Source organism: Aspergillus mulundensis (assembly GCF_003369625.1).
Source record: "Aspergillus mulundensis strain DSM 5745 chromosome Unknown scaffold_27, whole genome shotgun sequence".
Classification (NCBI taxonomy): Eukaryota; Fungi; Ascomycota; class Eurotiomycetes; order Eurotiales; family Aspergillaceae; genus Aspergillus; species Aspergillus mulundensis.
This window is the reverse complement of record NW_020797915.1, coordinates 48,389-62,270: the sequence shown is the minus strand read 5'-3', so window position 1 is coordinate 62,270 and position 13,882 is coordinate 48,389.

Genomic DNA, 13,882 nt, shown 5'->3' with positions numbered 1-13,882 from the left:
ATGCAGAGACGCGAAAGTCCCCTGTTGTTGACGGTCTCGTCCGTCGCAACACTCATGGAAAGGAGTTGAGATATATCACTAAATTGAGCAAAGAAGAGGCGTCAATAGCCTCCAAAATATCTCACGGTTTCGGACAGAGAATTTGTGGCTTCGACATGCTTCGTGTTGGCGAGAGAAGCTATGTAATCGACGTCAATGGGTGGAGCTTTGTGAAGGATAATAATGACTACTACGACAGGTGCGCTAGTATTCTCAGGGATACCTTTATCAGCGAGAGACGCAGGCGAGAAGGGGTCTTGGATGCCTCCGAAGCATCTTCTTCGGATCCCAATCATCACCCGTGGAGGCATTCAGTATCGCACAAACATGCGCTGAAAACATTATTGAAGCCACCCGGTTCATCATCAAAGTCCAGTGGGACCCAACAACACCAAAAGGACGCAGATGTTGGTTCGTCGGAGTCATTACACCCTGGCCTTACATCACCCAAGCAAGATGGTATTGGCTATAGCGGTGGCCATAGAGGCGTGAGTTCGAGAGAACAGTCAGCGTCCCCCGGTCAATATACCCCCCAGAATGCAAATCAACCATCCCCTACAATGCATAATTCAATTGAGGCAAATCCTCCCCCTCCTGCCTCGAAGCACTCATGGAAGCTAAAGGGCATGGTTGCTGTTATCAGACATGCTGATCGAACGCCAAAGCAGAAGTTCAAGTTCACTTTTCACAGTCAACCCTTCATTGATCTATTGAAGGGCCATCAGGAAGAGGTTGTGATTAAAGGTGAATCTGCACTTCGCAGTGTATCAGAGGCTGTTAGCCTTGCAATGGATCAAGGGCTTGAGGATGCAGACAAGCTAAAACTGCTTCGCACTTCTTTAGAGAAGAAGGGCGGTTGGCCTGGAACAAAGGTACAAATCAAGCCCATGTTCAAGAGACGAGAGCCCGAAGGAGATCTGGGACAGTTATCAGTATCATCTGAAACTGTTGAAAGGGAACCCTTGTCTCCATTACCTAGTGATGCAGTTAATAACAGCGAGCACATGGGCAGGTCGCAGACCAGAAGTGATTCAATATCTGATGCCACATTTTCAAGGTTCTCTGCTGTTGAAAACGGTCTTATCCTTGATAAACTCCAACTTGTGATTAAGTGGGGAGGAGAGCCAACACATGCAGCGCGATACCAATCTCAAGACCTTGGCCTAAACATGCGTGATGACTTGAAATTAATGAATAAAGAGGCTTTGGATAATGTCCAGATATTCACCAGCTCAGAACGAAGAGTGAGTACAAGCGGTGAGTTTTACCTTTTTATTGATTGCAATTGAGTTACAGCTAAGCTAACACATGCACAAAGCTCAAATTTGGGCTTGTTCTTTTCTTGATCAGAAAGAGATTCCTGAAGGCTTTATTCAAGTTAGAAAGGATCTTTTGGATGACTCCAATGCAGCGAAGGATCTGATGGATAAGGTTAAAAAGAAGTTGAAATTGCTTCTCAGAGAAGGTTCGGCCCCTTCGCAATTCACGTGGCCCAAGGAAAATATCCCTGAACCATCAGTGGTTTTGGCCACAGTTGTTGAGCTGATGAAGTTCCATCGAGATGTAATGAGACATAACTATGAGAAGCTGGACCGATCTTTCCCGTCCCCTCCAGGTGCAGCCAGGAATTCCGTTGAGTCAAGCTCGTCACGGTCTGCTGATCTCTTGAATGAGAACTTGGCGTTCTCCGCTATCCAGGGACGTTGGTGTACTGGTGAGGACCCCATGCTCTTCAAAGAGAGATGGGAGAAACTCTTTGCCGAGTTTTGCGATACGGAAAAGGTTGATCCGAGCAAACTTTCTGAGCTATATGACAGTATGAAGTTTGACGCTCTCCACAATCGACAATTCCTCGAGTGGGTTTTCACACCTCCAGAGGCTGAAGATAGCGAGGAGGAGGCGGCAGACATCGGCCGCAGAAGAGGATCTCGGAAAGATGCCTCTTCTGCCGAATTGAAGGCTAATTTCTCCGAGGGGGGGGTTCATCAGAAACCTGATGAGCAACGCTCTGAGGGCCAGACTTTGGCGCATCGACTGGGCCTGAAGAGGCGAATACATGCTTTCGAGTCGTCTATACCGCATCTAAGGGCACTTGATGACTCATACGATCATTATTTCAAACTATATCCAAGTTCTAACTCGTCCAAGACTAAATTGGACTCTAGGCTTTCCAAACTGAGGGAGCTATACAAGCTAGCCAAAGTCCTTTTCGATTACGTGACACCCCAGGAGTATGGTATCACGGACACGGAGAAGCTAGAGATTGGCCTGTTGACATCCTTGCCACTTTTGCAAGAGATAGTGAGAGACTTGGAAGAGGTTCAGGCCTCTTCAGACGCTAAGTCTGTGTTTTACTTCACCAAAGAGTCGCATATTTATACACTCCTGAACTGTATTCTGGAGGGTGGTGTCCAAACAAAAATAGCACGTTCAGCTATTCCAGAGTTGGATTACCTCTCGCAGATCTGCTTCGAACTCTATGAAGCCAGGGATAGCGAATCATCTACTAGGTCCTACTCAATTCGAATATCAATAAGCCCGGGATGCCATGCTTTTGACCCATTGGATGTGCACCTTGATTCAAGACATGCAATTGGCTGTGCGCCCCGGCGCAGCCTTACTGCACACCAAGATTGGAAAGAGGTCATTGAGACTTTGAAGGCAAAATTCAATACGTGAGTCGGATTAATTCTTATTAGGGGTCTGGATATCTGACAAGTCTTGCTAGGGTCAAACTTCCAAAGACATTCACCGCAGTGAATTTAAGTGATAAGCTTGTTTCAAGGTCCTAATGGGTATGCTTGGCAACTAGACGTGAACCTAAGACAGAAGCCAGTATGAGACATTGAATCTTAACTATTTGGCGCTAAATTCAGAATTCTAAGCATGAAGAGGAGTTTTTTCCCCTCCTTGCGGGTTTTTGGTTTTTACGAAGGTTTTTAAAGGTTTTATGTCAAATGCTCTACTGTCTACATGAAATAATGATTGATGGTAAACTTGATTGTTGACATCCCTGCCTTTGCAGAGGAAGTACTAATAAAGGTAAGTTATAAGTGTCGGGGATGACTGTCCGTGGTCACGTGACCCGGGCGCTTGGCGCTGTAAGGCGCGTTTGTATACTGGGCTGGGCTTAGGGGAACTTGAATAGAGAGGTTCTTGTAAGGTGGCCCAAGCACCTTAATATTCTTCACTAATAGTAAAGTTCTTAGCATGAATCTTAACTAATAAAGATAAAATATTTCAAATCTTAATAAATTTAAAAAAAAAATATTGTTATGGCCTGTTGTTTGGATTATGAATAAATACTTATGTCAAGCCCAGAGGGAGGCAATATAACAAGATAGTAAGTTAATTTTTTTAAGTAACTATCTTGGAAGCAATATAGATATATATTAATAACTAAGCTAATAACTAAGGAAAAACCAAGCAAAAAATAAATTAAAAATAAGGTGTAATAATATAATAAATCCCCCTATTAAAAAAAATTATATTATTTTTAATATTATTTACCTTTTCTAGTTTTTAAAATTAATTTTATTTAATATAAAGCCTAGGTTACTTATATAAGCTTTATAAATAAAAATATTATTAGTAATATTATTTATAAAGTGTGGGAGTGGCATATTAAGGTAAATAAAATCTAGATTTTTTTTATATTTACTAGGTATTTTAGTCTATAATTATCTTTAAGTATTCTATAAATTATTTACATAAATATTTTAATATAAAATATTTAAAAATATTAAAGCTATTTAAAAAAACTATATAAAAGTATTTTATTTCACGCTTGCTATGCCTTTTATTAAGAAACTTAATAACCTTGGCAGCCTTTATTTAGGCTTTAATATTATTAGCCAGGTTCTTAAACTACTTTATAAAAGCCATGTTAATAATAAGGGCATGTATTATATTAAAAATAATTTTATTTATAATAATAATTAGTTTTTTAAAGCCTAGGGTAGTAACTTTTTTTATAAATATGTTTTTAAGCTAGTAAGTAAAAGGGTTTTTATAAAGCTTAGTAATTAGCTTAAATTTTTAAAGTTTTTTAGCTTATATTTATTTTTAGTTAACTAGTTTAAAAGTAGCTAAAAGAAATAAGTATTTTTTATTATATTTTAAATAAGTGTTATTAGCTAGTTTTTAAAACTTTTTATAATAAGTTTTATTATTAAATTATATAAAGCTAGGATACTATTTAATATTTTTTTTAAAAAATAAGTATTTAATTATTACTATTTATAATATATTAAATAATACTTTTTTTAGCTAGGGTATAATAAGCTTTAAAATATTTTTTTTACCTACACGTGGATTAGTCCTAGTTATTTTATATATAAGTAAAATATAATTATTAAGGATACTAACTAAAACCTTAGTAATTTTATTAATATTTAGTATGCTTAGGATTAGCTTAACTAGGGTGAAATTAATTAATTTTTTAATTTTTTTAGTAATAAACACACGGTATTATAGGTAAATAAATATAAAAAATTATTTAAACTATAATATATTATTAAGTTTATCTTAAAAATGCTTATTATTAATTTAAATTAAGGTTTTAAAATAGTGCATATATTTTTTAAAGTTTATTTTTATAATTAGCTTTTTTTAAAAAATTTTAAGTTATATAGCAGGTTTACCACCTAGAATATTTTTATAACTACCTTTTTAGCCTAATTTAGCTAAAGTAAATTATTAGCCATGCCTTTAAACTAGGTAATAATATTATTATTATTTATTATTTTAAGTTTTTTAACATGGGCCTTAAAATAATTTATAATTTTTTTTAGTTTATAATAAAAAGGGCTTTATTATTTTTAAAAAACTTAATTTATTATTTAAGCTTATAAATAGTTTTTTAAGTTTTTATCTCCTTTTTATTTAAGGGGGTATTATTTAAATTAAATAAATTTATAGCAGAACTTTTACCTTTGTTTATTATAGTAAGCTTAATAAAAAGAATATTAAATAAATATAAAAGGTAAAAAAGCTTTTATAAATAAAAGATAAAAAGTAAAAAAGTTTTAAAAAAAATAAAAAAGTAAAAAGTAAATAAAGTTTAATAAAGAGCTCTCGTGAATAAAAGATAGAAAGTAAAAAAGTTTAAAAAAGAAAAAAAAATAGAAAGGTAAAGAGTAAATAAAGTTTAATAAGTAATAAAGGGGTATTATATTACAAGCAGGGTAAATTTTTTATTATAAAGTGGCTATGCTTAAACATAAAATAATAATAAAACTTAAGGGGCGGGGTAATAAAAGGGGTAAAAAATAAAAAAAAAATAAAAAGTAAAAAAAATAAAAAAATATTTAAATAGGTATATTTTTTGCAAGATCTTCCTTATTTAATAGTTTTTTAGTATATAGTTATAGTCCTAATTTAAACTTAAGTATAAGGTTTTTTACACTATTAAGGTTTTTTTAAGGCTTTTATTAATTATTACTTATATTATACCCTTTCTATCTTATAAAATATTATATTATAAAAGTTTTATAATAGCCGTGTGGTATAATATACTTTACTAGTATTTTATTAACTTTTTACTAATTTATATTTTTAGGAAATTATTTATTTAGTACTATAAGGGGATAATAATATTCCCTAGTAAAAAAATTAAAATTAATTAATTTTAGCTATGCTATTAACATAACTAAATAAATTTTTAAAAAATATAAAAAAAATTTATTAAGTATAATAGGCGGCCAACGTGCTTAATAACTTAAAAAAGGCTAGTATATTAAAAAAAGAACTTTATAAAATATTTTTATAAATAAGTAACTAGTAAAATATATTTTTTATATAAGTAAAAATAAGTAAGGTTACTTTTTTATAAATTTACTAGCTAGTAGTTTTTATTATAATAAGATTTTATAAATATTAAGGCATATTTTAAAGCTTTTTTAATATTTAAACAAGTGCTAAAGTCTTAGGGCTAAATATACTTAAAAAGGTTTTATAAGTATTAAAAATTTAAGCTAAATAATAATTTTTAAAAAGTGTGCTATATTATAAAAAAAAATTTATTAATTATAGCTATAATTAGCAGGAGTATATTAATTTAATTTATATTTAAAAAAGTAGTTATTATATGCTGCAGCATAATTTTAACTATTTAAATAATTTATTTAGTTTAGTTATTTATTTAGGGATGGAAAGCGGTTAAATATAGCTAGTAAGTATTTATAATTTTTAGTATTTTTTTAAAAATTTACTTATAAACCTAAAATTTTTATTAAAAATAAAGATTTTAAATATTAACTAGTTATATACTTAAAAATAATATACTAGTTTATAACCCTATTTATTAAATTTTTATATAAAAGTTTTAGGTAATAAGCTAATATATTTTATATACTTGTTATATATAATAAAAAGTTAATTTTTATTCTTTATTAAAAAAAGGCGTATAATAAAATTAACTATAATAATATAAAATAAAATAAAAAGTGGTATTATTAACTATAAGTAGCCTAGTAGTTAATAGGAACAAGGCTTATTTTTTAAGTATATTAAATAATATATAATATAATTATAAAAAAAAACTTTAAGCTTTATATACTATAAAACCATGCATGCTTTTTGAATATTTATTTATACTTTAGTAACTATTATAATTATAAATTAATTTAAAAAATTATAGTAGTATAAAGTAAAAAAGGTAAAGCTAGTATTTTATATTATTAAAAAAAATTTAGTTAGGTAAATTAAGGTATATAAATATATTAATATATAAATTTATTTTTTACTTTAATATATATAATAAATTATTTTTTTTATAAGGTAGCTCCACGGGGGAAGAAAGATTTTTAAACTTATATAATACTTTTTAAATAAGGCTTGCTTTAGTATTATTAAAATAAGTGTTTTTTATTTATTATTTAAACTTATTTAAAATTTTAAGGTATAATATAGTATATACATATTCCTAATTTAATTATAAATAGTTTAGGTTAAACTAATTATTAGTAAAAAAAGGCAGTTTTTTTAAATAAAATAATATATTAATAATAATATTTATCTTGCCTAGATAGTAAAAAATCTATAAGTAAAATTATTAGGTATATTAAAATATATATATAAGTTTTTAGTTTATTTTTTTAAAAAAATTATTAATATAAATTTTTAATATATAATATTAATTATTAAGCTATAATTTATATAAATAATTACTAGAAAATTTATTATTTTAATAATATACTTAGTTTTTTTTAGTATTTATACTAGGCAAGAAATTTCTAGTTTAATAGGCTAGTAGTTATATTTAATAATAATAAAAAATTAACTTAAAAAAATATAAGGTATATTAAAGTACATAAAAAAGGCTTTAAAATATTTATATATCTATAATTTTTTTAAGTAGTATAGCATAGCGCCGTAACCTTAAAGTAAAAAGTTAAAATTTATATAAAGTTATTAATAATAATAAAAATAAATAAAATATATTAATATATAAAATATATTTTTAAAATATTAAAATATATTAAGGTTACTAGGTAAATTTTTAATTATTATAATTAAAAACTAGGCTTTTTAAGCAGGACCTTTTACCAGGCCATGGTAAAAAAGTATAATTTTATTATTTTAAAAAAAAAGTAATTTTATTATAATTTTTTATATAATTTTTAAACTAGCTAGTAACCCCTAAAAATATCTCTAGCTTTAATAATATTTTAAAAAAAGTAAATACTTTAATTACTATAAGCTTATTTTTAGTAATAAATATTTTTAAAGTATTAACCTACTATTTTAAGAGTTATACTAATAAAAATCTTATAAAAAATTTAATTAATTTAAGGCGTATATTTAAGTTACTAAGCTTTATAAAAAGTAGCTAAAAATATTTTAAGTATTTTTTTAGGGTCTTAAAAATAATTACTAGGTTATTAACATAGGCATGGTAAATTTTTTTTAGTTTTTTTAAAAAAAGGTTTATAATTTATTAAATATATAAAATATTATTTATAAAACCTATTATTATAATATAAAACTATTTTTATTTTTTATAAATAATAATTATTATATATTTACAGGCGCTCCTAATTAATATTTATTAGTAAAAAAACCTAGCTATATTAATTACTATTATATAAAGGTAGCTAATAATTATTATAATAATTTTTTTTTATATTAATACTAGGTATAAATCTAGCTATATATAATTATTTAAGTTATATAAATTAATTATTAAATATTTTTTAACCTTTTACATTTTTATTATAGTATTAAAAACTTTTTATATATAATAAATACTAGTTAGGTAAATAATATATATTTTATATATTAAAATATCTTGCTTTATATATGTAAAAAATTAAAAAATTTATTTATTATTTTTTTAACTTTAGGCCTAAAAAAATATACCCTTGGTTTTAGTAAAGAATATTCTTAGTTATTTTTTATAATAACTTGCATTTATTAGGATTTAGGAATGTTAATAACTTTAAAAAACTTTTTTTATAAATAAGTAAATTTATATATTAATACTTTAAAAGCCATTACCTATTAGCTATTAAAAAGTTTGTAAATACTAATGCCGTTAGGTAGTTTTTTAATAGGTTTATTAGTAGGACTAATATTAATTTTAGGGTTTTAGTTATTATTTAGTATAAAAGTTTTATTAAAGTTTTTATATAAAATATTATCCTTTTTTACTATAAAAGTATATTACTTTTAAAAATATTATATATTTACTTAGTTAGCTACTAAATAATTAATATTTAAAGTAAGGCCTAATTAGTATTTCTTAAATATAACCACTAGTTAATTTATAGTATTTACTACTTTAATATATAAAAAATATTTATTAATAAAATAAGTATATAATAAATCTTTATAAGCTTGCCGGGGTTTAAATATAAAATCCTTATTAAAAAAATTAGCTTTAATTTTTACGGGAACTATTATAAATAAATATAAAAATATTATAATACACTATACCATGTATACTAAAATAAATATAACTTAATAATATTTAGCATGCACTTATAAAAAATTTTTTAGGTTTTTATAAAATTATAAAGTTTTTATATAATTACCTAGGTTTAAAGTAWTTTTTTTTCTTACTAATATATTTATGCCTATTAAAACTTTAATTTTTAAATTTTTAATAAAGTACATGCAAGTAATACCTTTATTATAAACTTTTTAATTATTAACTAGCCTAAAAAAGTATAGTAAAATATTTATAAAATATATAGTAATATACTTTAACCTAATACTTAAGATAGTTATTAGCTTTGCCTTTTATAAAAGGGCGTTTAGTAAAATACTTTTAATAAAAAATTTTTTTACTATTATAATAAAACTATTAATATTTAAATAAAAGTTTTTTATATAAAAAGTTTTACTTATATAAACTCTTACTATAGTATATTTTTATAAATATAGGCTAATATTTTTTAAAGCAGGTATTTTTTTAAAAATATAACTTTAGTAGTATTATTAAACTTTATATTATTTTTAACATGCTATGTTTATAGGTAATTTTTTACATGGTATTTAAGTTTATTTAATAAGGTAAATTACTTAGGGTAAATTAGGCAGGTTAAAATAAAAATTTTAGGTTTAATAATAATATTAAAAAATAAGCTTTTTTATTATTATACTTGTACTTGGGGCTATAATATATATTATATAAATTATTTAAAGGCTTAAAAAATTTATAATATACTTTTTTAATACCTTGCTACTAATATTATATATTTAAGTTTAGGCCTTTTATAATATAATTAATAGCTTTACTAAAAGTTTTTATATTTTTAATTTTATTTATAGCTATATAAAAAGCGCGTTATACATGTTATTAATTTTAAGGTTATTAATTAAAATTATTATTACTTATTTTATTAAAAAATCTAGCTACTTACTATTATAATTATACCTGTAAAATAAGTAAATTATATAATTTATTAATTATTTAAAGCTAACTAGGTCTTAAAGCGCTAGGTTTTTTATTTTAAATTTATATTTAAGCTAAAAATAATTAATAAAAGTTTTTTTACTATTACATAGGCCAGGGGTTTTATTATTAAAAATTTTATTATTATAAATAAAATAAGTAAAAATTTTATTATTAAAAATAAACTAGTACTAGAATATAAATAGGTTACCTGGTATTATTAAAAAAGTTTTTAGGGAAAGTATTCTTAGGTTTATTTTTTTAGGAATATTATACTTTACCCGTGTTTATAAAATAATAATTTTTTATATATTATACTATTAAATCTTACTAGGTAGTAATTTTAAATTTAATTTTTTTAATAAACTAACTTAAAGTTATATTCTTGTTTAGTTTAAAAAAATTTTTTATAATAAGGGTTTAAAGGCACACCATATAATTATTATTTAAAAATAAATATTATTTATTTTTATAGCTTTGCATGCGCGTATAGCTTTTTAAATAAATTTTTTAAAAATTATTTTATTATATAAATTACTAAAGTTATAATAAAAAAAATTAACTTTAAATCTTGCTTTAAAAATATAGGAATAAAATTTTTATATAATTTAAGTAAACTAGCTATTTTTTAAATTTAGTTTTTTTAAAGTATTTTTTATTAAAATTATTAATTTAAAAATAAACTAATTTAAGGCTAATTTTTAAAGTATAGCCTAAATATTTACTTTTATTATTAGTTTTTTTTTTATAATTAATAATATTTTTAAGCTAGTTTATAAAAATGTTAATATTTTTATAATAAATTTTTTTGCCGGATTATTTAATTAAAATATTCTTTAAAATATTTAGGTTAAAGTATTTAATTTTATTAGTTTACCAAGGGCCACCACTATTACCATTAGTAGGGTAATTTTATTTATCTTTTTATTAAATATTCCTGCGTTGCTAATATTTATTTTAAAGTTAAAAATTATTAAAATTATTATTATTAAAATTATTATTATTAAAATTATTATTATTATTATTATTATTACCTAAATTATTATTTAAATTACCTTTAGCTATACTATTTTAATTCCTGTTTAGCCTTCTTTTTTATTATTTAGGATGTTTATAGAGCTATTTTTTAAAATATTTATTAGCTAGCTAATTATTTTATTATATGTTATTAGGATAATCTATATTTATATTTTTATTTATTTTAATATTAGCACCAGCATTAATTATTATATTTTTTTTTTAATTTATAAGCTCTTAAAAGTTTCTTGTAATATTTTTACTACTTTTATTTAATTATTTATTTATTATTAATTAAGTAAAATCTAAGCTATTATATTTACTATTAATAGCTGGTTTTTAAAATCTAGCCTTTTTTATTTTCTTAAATTATTACGGCCTAAACCTTTATTATAATAGGAAGATTTATTAATACTAGTTATTCCGGATATATTAATTTTAAAAAAAAAATAAGGTAGCTTATATTTTTATGTGGTATAGGATATAGTGCAAGTTATTTTTTTTATTAGGGTTACTAAGTCCGCTAAACTTTCTGCTTTTTTAGCGTAGGATCTTCCTGCTTTATTGTTTTTAGGTGCGGAGAATATATTCTTATTTTTTACTAATAAATTAAAAACTAATAATATTTCTGGGCTTGCAGGAAAAGAGCCTGGCGTTTTTATATTTACTAAAAAAAATTATACAGGAACTTTTAGTTATACTATAGTATTAAAAGCTTTAACCACGTGAGAAACCGCTTTTATAACTTATTTTATTAATTATTATAATATTCCTAATATAGCTTTAGCTAGGAAAGATAAGGTACTAAAAAATAATTAATTAAAAATATTTTTAATAATATTACTACCTTTATTTAATAAGGCGCCTGTTATACGGTGTTAGGGCTAGGTAAATATATAAAAATATGTTTTAATATTTAATTTAAAAAAAAGGAGTAAACAGCTCTATATCTTTTTTAAAAATAAAAAAATAAGTAATATCACGTTGGTGGGGTCCTGTGTGGCAAATTTTATAGCTTAAAATATAAAAAATATAAAAAATATTAATATAAAGGATGCTAACTAAAATCTTAATTTTGAGTATAATTTTAAATAACCTAGTGGTCTCTCCGGCGTGTTAATTAGTAATATTATAAATTAAAAATATTTAAAATCTTTTATAATTTTATATTAACTATATAAGTATAAAAATTCTTTTATAGCAAAATATAAGATACTTTAATTTATATTTTAGTTTAGTAAGAATTAGTGTAATTATATAAAAAGGGGTGGTTTCTCTTTTTTTTATATAAACCGTGCTAGGCGTATAGTTTTTATATTAAGGTTATAGTTAAAATTAGATTCTAAAATCCAGGAAAAGCAAGCTATTTAATATTTTAATTTTAAAGTTTAAAAAAAATAGGCTAATATTAATTTAAAGAAAGCTCCTTTTATTAATGGTAAATATTAATAGTGAATATTAATAGTAAATATTAGTGGTAAGGTAGGGAATAAAATGCTGCTAATTAATAGTATTTACCATGGCTATTATTTTAACTTTAGAAGCTTTAAAAGTTAAGTAAATATTTTTTAGGAGGCTCCTAAATTATATTAAGACATGCTACCACTTGTTAAGCCCAGAGGGAGGCAATATAATAAGATAGTAAGTTAATTCTCCTAAGTAACTATCTTGGAAGCGATGTAGATATATATTAATAACTAAGCTAATAACTAAGGAAGAGCCAAGCAAGAGACGGATTAAAGATGTGTCGAGGATTACTGCCCGTGGTCACGTGACCCGGGTGCTTGGCGCTCCCGAATATCTTTATGTTTTATAGCCACCTAGCTTAGATAGTTAGTTAGTTAGTTAATTTATTTACTTTATGGCTTATTATTCCTTTTTTTAGGTTATAAGCCCTTGCTCTACCTAGGTTTTATTACTTTTTTTTTATTTATAAATATATAAATTATAACCGCTAGGCTAGTCCTAGTAACTATATTATTTTATATAAAAATTTTTTTACCTACCTTTACCTTTAAATTTAATGCTTTAAGCATTAACGCTATAATAAAAGGCTTTTTTATTATTGTTAACAAGGTAAAAATTACTAACTTAATTATTAAGCTTAATAAAAAAAACTATTTTTAATAAATAAAATTACTAAAAATTAAACTGCAAGGCTTTAACTTTTTTTTAGTAAATTTTTTAAAATAATTACCTAATGCCTGCAAAACTAAACCTTTATAACTTATAAAATAATAAATTTATTAAAAAAACTTACTATAAAAAGGTAAAACTTAATAATAATATTAATATTTTTATAGTAAAGATTAAACACCTGCGCGAGAAAATTATTATATATAATAAAAAATTAAAAAACGCATATAATAAAAAAATAAAAAAATATAATAAAAAAAGGTTTATAATACTTATAATTTTTTAAAATATTTATATTTTATTTATTTAGGTAAACCTTTACACCATGCATAATTTAAAAAAGGTTTTTAACTTACTTAAGGCCTTTTACAAGCCTTGCAGCCATGTAGTAGCTTATAATATTTAAAATAAGCTTTTTATAATAAAGCTTATAAATATATAAAATAAAACTATTTAGTTAAATAAATAAAAAAATGCTATTATTAAACTAAGGTATTAAAAACTTAAGTTACCCCTTTAAACAAAGGTTTATTTTTTTTACTATAATTTAAAATATAAAGTCTTATAAAATTTAAATTACTTAATTAAAAATATCTTATAATTTAATAATTTATAAAATAAAAAAGGTATATATTTTCTTTTTATAATACGCGTAATATTATTAAATAAAAAAAAAGTTACTTAAAGTAACTCCTAACACGTTATTTATAAATATAATAAATAAAAAAAATAAAAATAAGAATAAAAAAAAGTTAATTATTAATAAGATTTCCAAGAATAATTTACTTATAA